The following is a 17,093-nucleotide window of genomic DNA, read 5'->3' as shown; positions in this document are numbered from 1 at the left end:
AAGTCCTGTAAATAATAATAATAATACAGCGCTCTATGACAGTTTTTCAAAAAATATGAATGAATAAAGCATTGCTGTTTTGTGGTTGACTACGGACTGTTATTAAGTCCAAAATATGCACGATTAAGCAAAATGTATGGGGGGTTTTTTGGCCTAAATTAAAAATTTTCAAGAAAAAAAAGACTAAATTACCCAAAATACAAATATAAGGCATTCTGAAAACACATTGAAAGACACTTTGTGGTATGTAGTACACTACACTGGTCACTAGGTGTCAGTATGTTACATTATGGCACACTGATGAGACAACAAGGACCTCTCCCAATGCTAACATTACGGCGTATTGTCTCTTATTATGTCGACTATATTGGAGTGTAAAAGTGACTATGGGGATGTTATTTCATGTCTAGAGGGCTATAATAGTGTTAAAAACCATACTTAGAGGGTTGTAAATTTATAAATAAGAAATGAACTTATCACGGTCGGTCCTGGAACCAATTAACCGCCATAAACGAGGGATTATTACTGTATGCTATTAATCACAGACTAGTTTGGATCAAAGTTACCAAAGGCATTTGTTCCGAAACCATCAAACAGTCACAGGAAGTAACACCCGTTGTGCTCCCATGTCAAAAGCGACAGGGGAGAATTTGTGTACAAATGAAATTATCCCAAGAGTACACGTGACACTGCACGTTTGTCGTGTCGACGACAGCCTCGGTCTTGTATCACGGTTGTGGAAACGAATCATTGTCTCCATATGGGGGTTCATTTTAAATTCGGGTAAACAACAAAAAAAAATGTATTTTTTAATATTTGCAAGCAACCGCAAATTATTTAGTAGTCTAGTCGCGGTTGTTTGTTTACATATCCCCCACGGCCCCCTATGTAAAGCCATTATGACTCAGGTATGGTATGATATCGACAGAATTTTTAAAAATGATCATACCCGAGTCCTTATGACTTAGCTCAAGCACACCTGTTGTGCGAGATAGTCGCACAACAGGTAATGTGGAACTCAACCTCAGGGTCAGGTAAGCTAACTCGTTAGCTACCAATGTGAGAAAAGCGCATTCATTCAAAGATTCAAGGCATAAACTACAAACAGACCTCACCTCTTTTCAATAAATACATAATTGGTTAACAATGATGCGAAATGTGTGAGCTTTAAACCAGCTTTTGTTATAAAAGATGCTAGGCTAACCAGCACACAAAAAAGCATATGGTTCAGCTCAGAAAGTAAAATTTTAATATTCGGCAGCAATATGTCACAAAACAACAGAACCCCCTAAGCTAAATCACTTGACTGGTTTGCTTTTGTTTAATGATTTTGTACAATTAACTTGCTTTTGCTCAAAAACATTGTATGTAATAATCGACAGATACCATAGTGACTATGGGATCTTTTATTGTTGCATATGTATCCCATTTTTTGTTCACAAGTAATGTTTTTTTTTTTTTTTTACCAAAAATATTTGTCCTGCGTTTTATTGTGATTTTGATCAACAAGGCAAAATAATTCGACTAAGTGTCGGAACTCGTATCGGTACGGTCCACTTGGTATCCAATCGACGCCAAAATCTGCAGTATCGCCCATCCCTATCTCTCAGCCAGACAGCCGCAGTGAGCGAGCATAATGCTATGCTGGTTCCGGGGCGGCACTACTCGGTACTGCTTTCTGTCTACGAGTCAAGCAAAGGGGATACTCGGCCTGCCAGCACCAGCTCGCATCGCCCTCGAATGAATTGTCCATTTCCCAGGTAAGACTTAAGTTTTAATCCACTGTAATGACAGTAGAGTCAGCATCGATTGGGGGCATCAGTGTTTCTCCTCCTCCGGGGCATCCTGGGGAGCGGTGGATGCTGATCTGCTCAGTCGGTGCGTGCATGAGTGTTCTGCATCAACGCTAACAATAGCGCTCGAACAGATGTGTGCCTCTTAGAACAACATGCACCGAACTCTTGCCAAAACAAAAATTAAATGTTCACACACGCCATTGAAGCCCACAGTGGCTCGAGACCTGGAAGGTGATTCATTTTCATATTGATGACTCCTTTCTTAGTCTTAATCAAACCATTTGTGCATGCGAAGAGCCCATTCACTTCTGCTTTAGCTTTTTCCATCACACTCCCACACACTTCTACATCTAGATAGATAGATAGATAGATAGATAGATAGATAGATAGATAGATAGATAGATAGATAGATGGCATTTCCTGCTGAGTGTCAGTCTGTGTCAGCCCCCACACACAAAGTCTATCTTGTGTGAAAAGATGCAGTGTCCACAGTGGTTTTCCTCATCCATACAGAGTATCATCGCCAATTCATTCTTTTTCCAAACGGCTTGTCATCATTAGGGTCATGGGTGAGCTGGAGCCTATCCCAGCTGGCTTTGGGTGAGAGGGTTACCAGTCAATAGCAGGGCAAAAGCAGACAAACATTCACTCCTATGGACAGTTTCAAACCTATGCTTGTTTGCTTTTCGGCCAAAAAAATATCAATACATACAAGTTTTTTGTCATTAATGTGTTCCAAAAGGTCAGACGAAAACCGAAACATATGAAAACCAAAGCAATTTCTCACAGGAAATCATGTAAACCCAATTAATTTGTTCCCCACCCCCAATAATATTAACAACAATACATTTGATAGAGAATAATGATACAGGAAACAATATAAAATAAGTATAAATGATGAGTGAAATGGATAAATTAGGGGTGGGAGGGGTGGGGTGGAGTGGGGGTGGGACACCACCACCAACTTTTAACATCTTCATCGTTTGTGTTCATCACGGTTAATTGGCTCCAGACCCGACTGTGATAAGTGAACTTACGCGATGTTGCGTTCCTTATTTATAAATTGAATATTTTTGTAGTTAGAGCATAGAAAACCTGTTTACAACCTTCTAAAAATGCTTTAACGTTATTGGAGCCCTCCAGACATGAACTAACACCCCTATAGTCACCATTACACTCCTATTACCCAATGTAGTACACATAATCAAATTTAAAAAGCCATTTAAGACATAAATAAGACTCCTGCTCGTGTGTTTTACTGTAAATGTGAGGGGTGGACAGGGGGTTCAGGGGGGAGTTTCATCTTTGGGTATTGGTCGCAAAAGTAGCCCCTGTTTTTATTTGGGATTATTGTGCCTGTTGTGAGATAATTTAAAGCTGGAATAAAAGCCTGGTGCTTGTGTGTCTCACCAAACATTACAGTAACAGCACTGACACCTAGTGACCAGTATAGAATGCTACATCTCAACATTTTGGTGACATTTTTAGTGGAAAAGCGAATCATACGAACACCGGGGGCGTTTGAAGTGTGAGGTTTGGACAGTTCAGAGTAACATGCATGTGTTTTTGGAGTACCTGGAGAAAACCCACATAACATGGAACACGAGAACATGGAAACTTCGCACAGAGATGCTCCAGTCGGTTCCTTCCTGACTGTGAGGCAGACATGCTAACCACTAGGCCACTGTGTGGCGTTGCCAATCGACATCCTACAGCAGAGGTATCCAAAGTACTGGGATTTATTTTCAATTTTTAAGCCACGATTGCATTAGTGAACGATACCTCATCCTCCAAGTACCAGGAAGTCGTCTGCTAACCACCAAATTAACACAAATACGACACTTTTTACTGTGTTTGTTGGCTTTTGTCAACAGTTCAGCCTTAGCCCGAGATCTGTGCTCTGCTTGGTGGCATTGTCGTAATTTCTGGTATGATCACAGCATCACTAATGATGGCCTAACACCGGGGTGCCCCATATGCAGCCCAGGGGCCATTTGTGGCCCGCGGCTGTCTTTCTATAGGCCCGCGGCACATTAAAAAATACAATTTAACAAGAAAAGTACAAAAAACAACAACAAAAATGGAAAAAAACAGCACTAATTTTACAAAAATAAAGTAAGATTAAAAGAGATTAAAAAAGTGCTAATCTAACAGGAAAAAGTCATGATTTCATGAGAATAACGTCGTAATGTTATGAGGAAAAATAACATCATGTTCAGAGCAGAAAGTTGAAATATTAAAGAAAAAAGAGCTTATTTTTTTAAAGTCCTAATATTATGAGAAACTACCAAAACAACAAATAAAGTTGTAATTTTTAAAAAATTAGGTTCTGGTAAAAGTTCTAAAGTAACATGAATAAAATCAAAATATCATGGTAATAAAATCATAATTCCGAGAAGAACATTTACAAGAAGAAAGTTGAAATTTAAAAAAAACAACAGCAGAAATGGAAAAAAACAGCTGCAATTTTATGAGAATAAAGTCAAAATATTAAGAGAAAAAAAGTCATATTCTAATGAGAAAAAAGTTGCAATTTTACAAGAATAAGCGTATAATATTATGAGGGAAAAAATGTCACTTTAATAGCATAGAGTTGACATATTAAATAATTTTTTTTTTAAGTTGTAATATTATGAAAAAGAAAACAAAATAAAGTTGAATATTTGGAAAATTAGGTAGGGGAAAAGTCATAATATTATGGGAACAAAGTGAAAATACTACGGGAATAAAATCATAATATTACCAAAATAAAGATTATTTAAGAAGAAAGTTGAAATATTTGGAAAATTGCAAAAATGGGGAAAAAAGAGTGAAGTTGATAGTACTAATAGGCTTTTTCACCTATATGACAAAGCTGAGATGCATTTATTTTCTTGAAATAAATATAAATATGTAACTACATATTCATTTTTCAGTATGTGGCCCTTGCTGGAAAAAGTTTGGACACGCCTGGCCTAAGACCTTTGCACAATACTGCCAAAAGAAAGTGATTTATGATAAAAACCCACAAGACTGGAGGGAGTGTACACAACATGCTGACATGCTGACTGGGTTGCCAGGTTGTATCCTCCACATTGTTCCCATCGGGACCTTTACACATCTTCCCACCTTTTCTCTGAGGTCTGCACTTGCTTCCTGTACATGATCATCTCTCTGGGAATGTCTCACTCCCCTGCTAAGTGGACAATATACCGTGTAGCACCTGCAATCAAGGACAAACTCCTTCCCTGTGGGCTGCAGGGATTTTATTCATTCTGTAGCAGGATGATACTAAATTGGGATCCAGGCGAGGAGGTAAAATAGTGCTCCGACTTCCAAACCCTGCCGTACAAATGAGACACTGTGAACTATTTGTAAACAAAATCAATAACCTGAGCAGAACGTTGCTTAAACGGTACTCACTGCCTGTGTGATTAAGGACGGGAATTGATAAGATTTTTACGATCCCCATTCCGTTTTCGATTCTGCTTAACGATTTGCTTCTTTAATCGATTCTCATTTAGAAAAAGGAGAAGAAACAGGTGGATTAGCATCAACTTTTTTTTTGTTTAGAAGTAACACACTGGTGTACAAAGTGTGGCCTGGGGGCCATTTGTGGCCTGTGGCTGTTTTTTTATTGGCTCACAGAACATTCTAAAAATATAATTTAACAAGAAAAAAAAACAACCACCACCACAGCATAAATGGAAAAATTGATCATTTTAAAAGAATAAAGTCAAAATATTAAGCGAGTCGTACGACTATGAGAAACAAACAAAATTATTAAAATTGTAATTTTTGGAAAATTAGGTTGCGGAGGAAATTAAACGTTACGATAAGTTGCAAGAATAAAGTCAAAATATTATGGGAATAAAGTCCTAATTACCTGTGCTAAGGAGGTTATGTTTTTGCCAGCGTTTATCTGTTTGTGTTCAAAATAACTTGAAAAGTTCTGAATGGATTTGGATGAAACTTTCAGGAATTGGCGGAAATGGGATATGGAAGAACTGATTACATTTTGGGGTGATCCGGATCACCGTCTGGATCCAGGATTTTTTAAAAGGATTCTATAACGTTGCGAGATAGGACCATTTTCGGCATTTGTGCATAAAACGCCACAAAAATTGATCAGAGCGCATGGAAAAAAAACACCGGACAAGTTTCCAACAGGTTCTACAAAAGACTGATCCAGATAATGGAATGATTACAGATATTGTACTGTTACAGTACATGATTACAGATACTGTTGTGACGACATGTAGTATTCTACGCTGGTCACTACGTGTCAGTAATGTTACTGTGATGTTGGCTGAGACACACAAACACCAGACTTGATCGCCGAAAACAACAGCCTTTTGTTGCGGGTTTGAATGATCCCACAACAGGCGCGAGAATACCTAACACGGTCGTAACCCACGCCAAGCTACAACTCAACTCTGAACCGCCCTACGTCACTTCCTGTCCACCCACCTACTCAGCTCCCGTAGCACCAGGACACATTTACAGCAACACACACGAGCATGAGTCTTATTTATGTCTTAAATGTCTTATTTTGCCTTATTATGTCTACGATTTAGGGTAACAGGAGTGTGAAGGTGACTATAGGAGTGTTATTTCATGGCTAGAGAGCTCAAATAATGTCAAAAACTGTATTTAGAAGGTTGGAAACATATTTTCTATGCTCTAACTCCAAAAATATTCCATTTATAAATGAGGAATCCTACTTCGCAGAAATTCACATATCACAGCTGGGTCTGGAACTGCCATAAATGAGGTACTACATAATTAAATATAAATGTAAACAACATAGATTATTCTGTAGCTCTGCTTCTTAGCGCACCTCATATGTAACTGGTCTGCCAGAGAATAAGAAGATGTAGCAGGAGGGATCAGTGTTGCCACATTAGTGACTTTGTTGCTCTATTTAGCAAGTATTCAGACCGCTGTAGACAACAGCATCTAGCGACAAATCTGGCAGCTTTTTCTGTTTCTTTGGAGACTCTGACATGATAGATACTCAATTTACTCAAGGAAAGGTTAGTGATGATGTGGTACAAGTGGACGTAATTGACGTAGTCGTCAAATTTGCATAATTGGCCATGATGTATTTGCAAAAAGTGAGTCAAAAATAAGAAAACATGCGTTTAGAACTACAAATGAGCTTTCTTTTGTGAGCGCTTTCAGATAGAGGAGGGGCCCACAGCAGCAGCACCCGCTGCTCGTTGAGAAGAGCAATACGGTGCTTTCATGTCAGAGTCACCAAAAAACTCTTTTTTGAAAAACGGTATCTAGAGGGCTATGATTAGTTGCTAAATATAGTGACAAAAAAGCTAATTTAGCCACATTGATCCTTTCTACTCCGTCTTCTTATTCTCTGGCAGGCCAGGTGAGTTATAATGTGTTGAGCGAGGACGAACAGGTAGCGCCACGTCTATTTTGCGGCGGGACAGTGCTCTTGCTGTTTTTCTCTCCTGAAATGTCTGGATAGCGAAGCTATTGTTGCTAAAAGAGAGCACATACTGCATTATTTGCACAGAACATTTGGATAGGTAAATGCAAAATAATGGACTGGAAGCGATAAGAAGTTAACTTTCTGCATTAAACAAAAGTAAACTGACTGGTTCTCTATTGTGACTCCGAAAAGCCCTGGGCACAAAAAAAAAAAAGAAGAATGCTTTGAAAATGTGCAGCTGTGGATTTGCATTTTTCAACTGACTTTGTAAAAATTCAGTCAATGTTTGCACTTCATTATTAATCACATTTGCCAATCCTGCCCCGATGGTGCCGTGAAAGCCACTGCAGTCAAAGAAGTCTCTCTATATTTCTGTTCATGTTCTGTGCTGGAGTTGTTCCATTCCTCGATGAGCAGCGTCGGCTAATCAATAGCAAAGCAGTGGCCAGCCGAGGCTTGCAGAGGTGTGTTGCATGCATGCTGGAGGCCCACACCTTCTTGCTGCCAGCAAAGTGTGGGATTCACTCTTTATGTGAGCGTGCAAAGGAACTGAATACTGAAATGTCCCCGAGAAAGTTTCACATCCACCAGATGCTTGTTGGCTGGATATTGGACCCTCTTCTTGGCAGTATTGGTGGTGTTCATATATTAATATTTCAAGTCATTGCTACTAAAATTACATTATTTTTCTTTCCTTTCCTATTTGATCATATTACAGGTTTATTCTTGTGAAATTGCAACTTTTTTTTCTTGTTAGAATTTGTATTTTTACTTTATTCTCGTATAATTACAGCAATTTAATTAATTTTTTTTAGCTTTTTTTATTTTTCCAACTATATCAACTTTCTTCTTGTAAATTTTCTTCTCATATTTATGACTTTATTCCCATAATATGTTGACTTCATTCTTGTAACATTACAACTAACCTAATTTGCTAAAAAATTACAACTTTATTTGTTGTTTTGTTTGTTACTCATATTACAACTTTTAATAATACCATCTTTTTGTTAATATTTCAACTTTATGCTACTAAAATGACATTATTTTTCCTCTTAATATTTTGATGTTATTCGCGTAAAATTCAGACTTTTTTTTTCCTCTTAATATTTTGACTTTATTCTTGTAAAATTACTGCTGATTTTTACATTTTTGCTTCTTTTTTTTAAATTATATTTTAAGAATGTGCCGCGGGCAAATAAACAAACAGTCGTAGGCCGCAAATGGCACCCGGGCCGCACTTTGGACACCACTGCATCATAACCACAACATTTCAAGGTATTACGCAATTAATCGTGCATTTTCTAATGATGATGAAAATTTATTGCATTTGCCATATTTATGTTTAAAATTTGCCCCTGGTGTGGAATTTTGCAATTCTATGTAACACAAAAATGTACCTGAAAGTCCCCGGGGACTTTTTTGGCCTTTCAGGTACATTTTTGCTACGAAATTTGGTTGTGTTACTCCATATGGAAGGATTTTTCCCATTTTTCATGAAAAATCATAAAATTCAAACTTCTTCATATCAAGCAGACAGCCGGGGATAATTTTAAACATAAATGTGCTAAATTAGACAATTCTTCAACAAAATGAAACCCATCATTTTAGCAGCATAAAGTGGAAAGTCTTTTTTTTAAGTCTTAATATTATGAGAAACAAACAAAACAACAAATAAAGCTGCAATTTTTAGATAGTTAGGTTGCACAAAAAGTTATAATGTTAAGGTCATAATTACGAGACGAAAGAAAGATAAAATAAAATAAAAAAGGAAATAATAGCTAACTTTACGACAATGAAGTCTTTTGTAGCAGTTTTATGGGACAGGAATTTTTCGTATCAATTATATTACGAATTTTGTATTATATTAATTATATTCAACTTGTGTATATACCGATTAAAGGGTTAAACAATGTAACATAATTACATATTTGCTATTTTTGATTAGGACTGAAGTTGATTGAAAGATTTGAACAAAAAAAGTAGAAAATATGATCATTTGTTATGTTTTTATAGTAGTTTTTCGGCAGAGGACTTTTTGGTCCTCTCAGGACTTCAAAGGGTAGTAGCGGGTTCACAAGATCTCGCGACATTAAAACATGACAAGATTTTCGTTCCAAAAAAGAAATGTTTCGTGGGCACAAGACATGGGACGATCATCAATTAATTAACCACACAATAAATGAAAATGAACACGATAATTTTCCAAACAGGCAGGACGAGGGTTCACTCTGTGCATTGCTTTCAGCACTTTGGCGTGTTTGTGCCATAGAACAACTGCATGAACAAAGTGAACCCTTTTGTCTCTTTGTCTTGGTGGGTGGAGGCGGGGCCGCTTGCATACACACACAGTGCAGAAGAGTGTAACATAGTAGAAATTATATAAGTAGACTTCTTTTTTTTTAAAGTAAAGTTAAAATCTTGTCTCGTCTCATAGACCCGATCTCGTGTATTGTCTCGTCTTGTGAACCGAGTGTCTTGTGAGACGCCTAAAGGGTAGTGAATTCAGAATCTGACACTGGAAAAAAAAAAAAACAAGGCATCAAAATCTATTTTATTATTACTCTTATGTATTTTTATGTCTGATCTTTCAAAAAATCTCCCTCACATTTATTATACGGAAAATCACTCATTGTATGTTTTTTTTTTCCAAAATAAAAACAGTGACCTCATCGAATCAAATGGGCATTCAAAGGATTAAAAAATGTTAAAGAATTACATACTTGGTATTTTGGATTAGGACTGAAATTGATTGAAATCTATGAACAAAAAAACTAGAATACAAATTAATTTGTTATGTTTTTATGGCAGTTTTTTGGGAGAGGACTTCTTTGACCCCTCTGGATCTCAAAAGGTAGCAAATTAAAGGGACCACTGAGGGACCCGGTCCACAAATGTTTGTTTAGGTTGAGGTTGGGGCGTTGGAAAGGCCATTTCAGAAGCCAATTCGGATGTTGGTTAGTCATTGTCCTATCATGTGCCCAGGTTTCAGCCGTCTAGGTGTTGATTTGAGGTGAAGTTGAAGAATCTTGTTGATCTTGTTGTGCAGTACCTGATGTTCCACCAGAGCACATGTGTCGATGGAGGGCCGGGACACTGCAGGTTTTCTCTCCAACCGGTTTCTCCAGCGGGTGATTGCGCTGATGAGCCTCTTCCCTCAAATTGAAGGTGTTGATCATTAAAGTCACCTGCTTGAGTGACCGTCCAGAAAGAGAAGAAAGCAGAAAGAAAGCATTGTCTCGGCCCTCCAAGGCACGACTCCGACACCTCCTGCTCCAGAACATCCTAACTCATTTCCTTCCATCTGAGGGTGACAGTTTGGGCTTTCTTCAAGACACATCCAAATAAGTTATAGTTCATTTTAAGTACAATTGCTTGAACCGATGTTCTTGGAGTCTGCAGTTGTTTCTAAACCACTCCAATTGTAAGTGTAACTATTGCAGTGTTGATTTTCACATTCCCTTGCGTGGTGGTATTCCTAAATAATGTAGTACGCGCACGCACACCCCTTTCCTTTGCTTTTATGGCATTTTCATGTAAATGAGTGAGTCCACATCAGTTTCACGCTGACTAAATCAGGTCACATTGGGAGGAGAGCGAAATGCCTAAATGAAAGGAAGACCAAAGGGTTCCCTTGTGCCTCAGAGCTTCCTTGCTGAAAGAGGAAGGCATTCACAGCTGCATGAATCATGGGCAACATTCAAGAAGGGAGGCACCGAAACATACTAAAAGAAGGAGTTCATTTGTTTATCTCGGGTTTGAGCATTTTAACTTTCTTAAATTTGTGATTGCCTCCCACTTGTGTCTCAGACCATTAATTACAACTTGAAGTCATAACAGTAAGAAGAAAAATGCTATTATTTTCCATTTCAAGATTCAATTTGAATTGACTAGATACTGGCTAATAAAATAGAAATATAGGCATTCGTGGCTTCACTCTATCACAGTTTTTCAAAAATATATGAATTCGTATATCATCACTGTTTTGTGGTTAAATATGGCCTATTATTAGTAAGAAATATGCATATTTAAGCACTTTTTAAAAAAATCATACATAAAGTAAGCATTTTCAAACATAAAAACGACTAAATAAAGTGAAATACAAATAAGGCATTCAGAAGGCGCATTCAAAGACATTGTCATGATATGTAGTATTCTACATTGGTAGGTATTAGTACTAGTATTCTACACACGAGGTGTCAGTAATGTTACAATAGCCACCGCAGGAAGTACTGTACACAACAGGAAGTAAAAAAAAAGAACACTCCCAATGCTAACATGAGTCTAAATTATATCTTATTTTGTCTTATATTACCCAATTTAGTAGACATAATTAGTGTAAAGATGACTATGAGGTGTTGTTTCACGTCTAGAGGGCTCTAGTAGTGTTAAAAAAAAGTTATTTAGACGGCCGGAAACAGGTTTTATATGCTCTAATTACAAAAATATTCAATTTATAAATAAGGAATCCTACTTCGTGAAAGTTGGAACTCTGGAACCAATTGACCGCGGTAAACGAGGGAGCACGTGCACACATTATTCCTGGCTTGAACTTTTCTGAAATTACAACAATTACAAAAACTTAATACCCTTCAGGTAGCAGTTTATTGTTGTCAAATATTTACACTTTTTAAGTACGCCCAATGATTTCCGCGTTCCAAGGACGGAATTGCAGAATTAACCAATAAAAACAGAGTCGACTGATAAACGCGGAATCTCGCGAAAAATTGACATCATGTGAATGAAATGCTGTCATCATGAGAAGGAACTAAACATGTCAAAACGGCGACCTGAAACACCGGCGAAAAAAACTGCCAAACTGGACGGAAACTAGCGGGGTTAGCTTAGTTGAGCAGAGCATGCTACGGTGGCTGTATGAGTGTGTTTTAGAGTGCGTGTTTTACCGCTTGTTAATGCAAGCCAGCATTTTGCGCTGCCCGCTGACATCATGCAAGTTCTGAGTGAAATCAGGACGAGAGGCACATTTATTCTTGTACCCAGCTCATCTTCATCGTCAACAGACATTCTCATCACTCACAACACACTTCCGGCCTTCAAGATTTTTACATTTAATTAGCGGACATTTTCTTCTACAGTAATCCCTCGTTTATTGCGGTTAATTGATTCCAGACCTGACCGCGATAAGTGAATTTCCGCAAAGTAGGATTCAATGTTAATAAATGTAACCTTTTTGTAGTTAGAGCATAGAAAAGCAGTTTCGGACTTTCTAAATACAATATTTAACATTATTATAGACCTGTAGACATGAAATAACACCTCTGTAGTCACCTTTACACTTTATTCTTTTTTTTTAAGCCTTGTGAACATTATTTGATTGTGTGAGCTATGAGAGATACCTGAATTTCCCCAAGGCTATTATTAAACTAACTATCTATCTATCTATAGTATATATCTATTCATCTTTGTTTACACCACATTGCTCAACTGTAATGCACAGGCTATGGCTTTAACCATTAGCAAGCTAGCCAACTAATTGGTTAACATGCAATTTATTTCTTGTATTCTAAACTTAAGAAAGGGTTTAATCATGTCAGACGTGCCATAGCTGACTTCATGCAGTGTGACGCTAATCTAATGTGATGTCTTATCATTACTAGGTCATTATTAAGTTAGGCATTGTTTTTCGAATTTGAACAATTCCGGTTGCGATTTTGATTCCTTGTTTCGAGCCCGGTTCCTAATGATTCTCAATTCCGATGCTTTTAAAAAGGTGGTGTCCTAAAAGTTTGCATGGTTTAAATGAGGGTGCTAACCAGAGTTCTTTTTGGATGGAATATCATGAATTGTTTAATGACATTAACTTTTCATCAACTTTAGCATGAATTTCTTACAGGGCTATTTTCAACCAGTATATAAATATCACAGCATTCAACTTGAATAGAAATGTTATAAAGTTTCTTTTTACAGGAGCACACTTTCACAAAAGATGTTTACTTTTGAAAAGTAGTATACTTTGTTTGCTGACTCAATGTTGGTGTCAGCTATTTTTATGAAACCCTTATCTTGTGAACACAGGTAAACAGGATATAGTCGAAACCGCTCTTATTTTGAAGGCCGGAAGTGTGTTGTGTGAGTTGAGAAGGTCCCTTGACTGTTGCTAACAGAGACATACTGTGCAAATGATGAACTTGCCTAGCTGTAGCCGTAGCTCCTGTCCTTTATTTACATCCGGAAACCCTGGCGTACATTGGCATGAGACAGACGTCATTTATTGTTCGACTTCCCTGATTCTGACTGCTTAGAGGAAGTCCGACCTAGCGCATCAAAGACGAGGGTACTCTGTTATTTCTACACCATGAATGTGTGAACATTAATCATGTTGGTCTTTATCAAGTTCAGCCAACATTTTTAGCCGCTTCTTCGCTGGTGCTCGCTGGCTTCTTCTTCGTTGGTGTTTGCGGCTATTTCTTCCGGTCGGCAAAGTGGGCATTGAATACAAGAATCGAAATAAAAACATTTGAACGATCCTGGGAGAATCGGAATGTTAGTCCGGGTTCCCATCGATGCTTGAGACTCTATGCCCAGCTCGATCCCCCTAGTCATTACTGACACCTAGTGGCCAGAATACTACATATACCTTTGTCTTATGTTTGACTAACAATACCCCATCGTCAACCAAAAAACAGCGATCATTTATTAATTAATTAATTTCTGAAAAACTGCAATAGAGCGAGGGAGTGATAATCGAACCACCGCAATATTGCAAGGGATGACTGTATCACAGAAGTACACACTGTATGCTGGTAAAATAAGTGTCAAAGGTAAAAAAAAAAAAAAAAAACGGAATTGAAAAAATTAAAATGAAAAAAATGAATTTGGAAAAAAAATTAACAGAATATGACAAAATTAAATGGATTTTGTAGGGCCCTACAATTGGGACCGAGGACGCAGCTGTGTCCAAAGTGTACTTGATGTTTGTCTAGGTTCCCCTCACCCACCATTTGCATTCAATTGAAAAGTCCTTTAGCCAGAGCAAAACAGACAATAACACAGCTCACCTCTGTAATGACCCCTTCCTCCCTTGGTACTGTACGCCATCACTGTTGGTGCTACTCCGTTCAGCAATGCAGTCAATTAGTGTCGGCATATGTTTCGAGAGCAGGAAACATTAGCATTTAGATGTGCAGAGAACCTCACCTGCTGCTTTCATTGTTGGGCTGTGCAGGGAAATTGCCATCAAGTAAATGTCCCCGCCGGGGTGACACATTGTACTATATTGTCAATAGATGCATTAAGTAAATGTATTTCCATTGATGGTTATCGTTCAAGCATGTCGAATGAAAACTGGGCTGAATGTACAACTGCTTTCCAGTACCTGTCTCTCATCCGTTCTTTTGCACAGCAAAGCATGTTTGACTGACAACATAGATTATGAGTCATCGTTTGTTAGTACAATGCTTGCTCACATACTGTGTAGAATAAAACATCAAGAAAAACAACAACACTTTTTGTTGTTGCAAATGTCAGGGCAGTTTTTGTTTCATTCAAATAAGCGATGATGATATTTATTGATGTTATTTAACAGCTTACAGGTCCGTGCAATCTGTCCGTGCAGAATTAAACTATTTTCTTAGGGGATGTTTCATTTTTGGCATTCATGATTATGTTACCACGGGGGAAAACACGTCTCACCAGTAGCCCACCGGACACAGACAAGCACACACCAGCTTCCCCTCCATTTCCCTTGCTCATCCAACCAGCCAGGATGCTTTCACAGACTTACAAATAGTCGGGTATTTTTAACTCTTTTCAAAAATGTGCATTTTCCCCACTCAGGTCTTAAAAAAAGACCCACATGCGGATTCAGAGCCGTGGGTTGGCGACCCTGGGGATAGACCAATACTCGAAACACTTGCCCAGCCTCTGCTCCGAAATAAACATTGTCGATAGCGACTGAAATTTTCCGTTGCCCACTTGGACAAACCACATGCCTTCTGGAAATAAGTTTTATGGTGAGATGAGAAAAATATCGATCTACAGCGGAACCTTGGTTAGCGTCATTAACACGAACCGAAACAGACATTAACCGAATACATTTTTCCCGTAAGAAATAATGTAAATCCAATTATTCCGTTCCAGAAAGCCAAACATGTTTAGACAAAACATGTTTTTACAGTTTTACAACTATAGTTTTACATGCAGAAATGAATGAAAAGAATAAATGGACATTTAAGGTTACTTTTACCCTCACTGAAGATGTAATTCTTGACGTGACTGAAAATAGGAAGGTGGTGGTTGATCTCGCTGGCACATTGTGTCTTTGGGAAGTCACAGTCTTCAATGACGATAAAAGTAACCTTAAATGTTCATTCATCACTTTCATTACTCATTTACTGTATATACATGTAGAATTGTTTTAAATATGTAAGACTATTAAAAAAATGTTTTGTTAACGGTATAGTATCAAGTCTTTGTAAACAAAATTGCACTTGAATAAATAATGAACATTGGGTATTTTTCCTTAACAGAAATGCTTAACATGTAGCGAACGACACTGTCAGTGAGCGCGCACCATTTTGAGCTGTTTTGTGTATCATTACTTTGCCGACAAAATGCCTCAGTAAGCGTTGACAGACGGGATGAAGGCTCCGCTGCACCTCGAGCGACAGTTTTTTTCCCCAGTCGGGAAAACTGGACAGGATGTTTTATTATGGAGGTAAGCATGCAAGTTGGTCATATTCCCCATTTTCTATTGCCACTACTTTCCAACAAATGCGACACAAATGCGGTGTTCATGGGCTCACCTTGTTCATTCTGTTTAAAACCAAAATATTCCCACACTGGGGCTGTGGCATTCGCCTTAGAAACCATAGCTGTTGTGCCTTCGTTCATATTTGTGTTTGCTCACTTACAGGTTGCAGCACTCTGTGTGTGGACTCGGTAGCAGCCCCGCCCACTGGGACAAAGAGAGTAAATGACTGACAGGAGGGTTTACTCACTCCGTTCATTCTGCTATAGAACCAATGTGCCCAGGTGTTGAGACAGATACAGAGTGAACCCTCTTGTCATTTACCATGTTTGATACAGAAAGAGGAGAAAAACAAACACGCATGCACATGTTAATATATCGAGGCCGGCAAAATGATCGAGTTCGTTTTTATTTATTGTGCGATTGATTTATTGATTATCGTGACAGGCCTAATCTGACTTTTACAGTGTCATTTGAAGAATGTGATTTACAGTACAATATACTAGTAATACAGTGTAACTTCTCTTTTCTGTGCATTCTAAAGATATAAAAATATGTAAAAATACGCAGCTAACAATGGACGTGATGGGAAGCACCTATTACGCCTATAAAGCCTTCTGAAAAAAACTCGCCAACAACAAAGCGTCAACCAAGCACCATTTACATAAAATGTGACGTGCATACTAACCAAGCTACTGTGACATTGTTATTATTATTAACATTGTTGCGTTGAAGAACTACGTTATTGGCGCACTGACACTTCGAAACACCACACTTGCTAAGCTACTTTACTAGCTTCACCACACACTCGTCCTCACAATGCACCAGGCCACTACTGAAAGGTAACGCTACATATCAGAGCTACCGCTACTGCTGCTATGTTTTTGTTTTTGAGTTTGGAAAGGTTAATGCTAGGTGTAGCTTTGTTTCTATGTTGCCATGAGAAATCAATGCACCAGGAAGGAAGTTTAGGTAATGCTTAAAAGGTCCAAAATACGGCAAAATACTGTAAGTATTACGTTATCATGAATGTACCTGTACCTAAGTTGAATGACCAGCCCTCTTATCCTCCTCTTATCCACCATTTGTATGAGCTACATTACCTAGCTATAATCTCCTGGTTACGATATGCTGACATAATGGCATACATCAGGGGTCA

The 17,093-nt window shown here is 38.1% G+C and overlaps 1 protein-coding gene across 3 annotated transcripts in view; it reads left to right on the top strand.

The window, feature by feature from the left end:
* The first annotated feature begins 1,618 nt into the window (after nucleotides 1-1,618).
* The window catches only part of apba2b (amyloid beta (A4) precursor protein-binding, family A, member 2b), a 73,531-nt gene continuing 58,056 nt past the window's right edge, over nucleotides 1,619-17,093 (top strand). For all 3 annotated transcript variants that reach the window (XM_054769946.1, XM_054769947.1, XM_054769945.1), the window contains exon 1: nucleotides 1,619-1,760. The gene's annotated coding sequence lies outside the window, so the exon portion shown is untranslated. The remainder of the gene's footprint in view (nucleotides 1,761-17,093) is intronic.

Source organism: Dunckerocampus dactyliophorus, chromosome 3 (genome assembly GCF_027744805.1).
Source record: "Dunckerocampus dactyliophorus isolate RoL2022-P2 chromosome 3, RoL_Ddac_1.1, whole genome shotgun sequence".
In the NCBI taxonomy this organism is placed as follows: Eukaryota; Metazoa; Chordata; class Actinopteri; order Syngnathiformes; family Syngnathidae; genus Dunckerocampus; species Dunckerocampus dactyliophorus.
The sequence above is the reverse complement of the archived record's forward strand: the minus strand, read 5'-3'. Positions and strand labels throughout refer to the sequence as shown.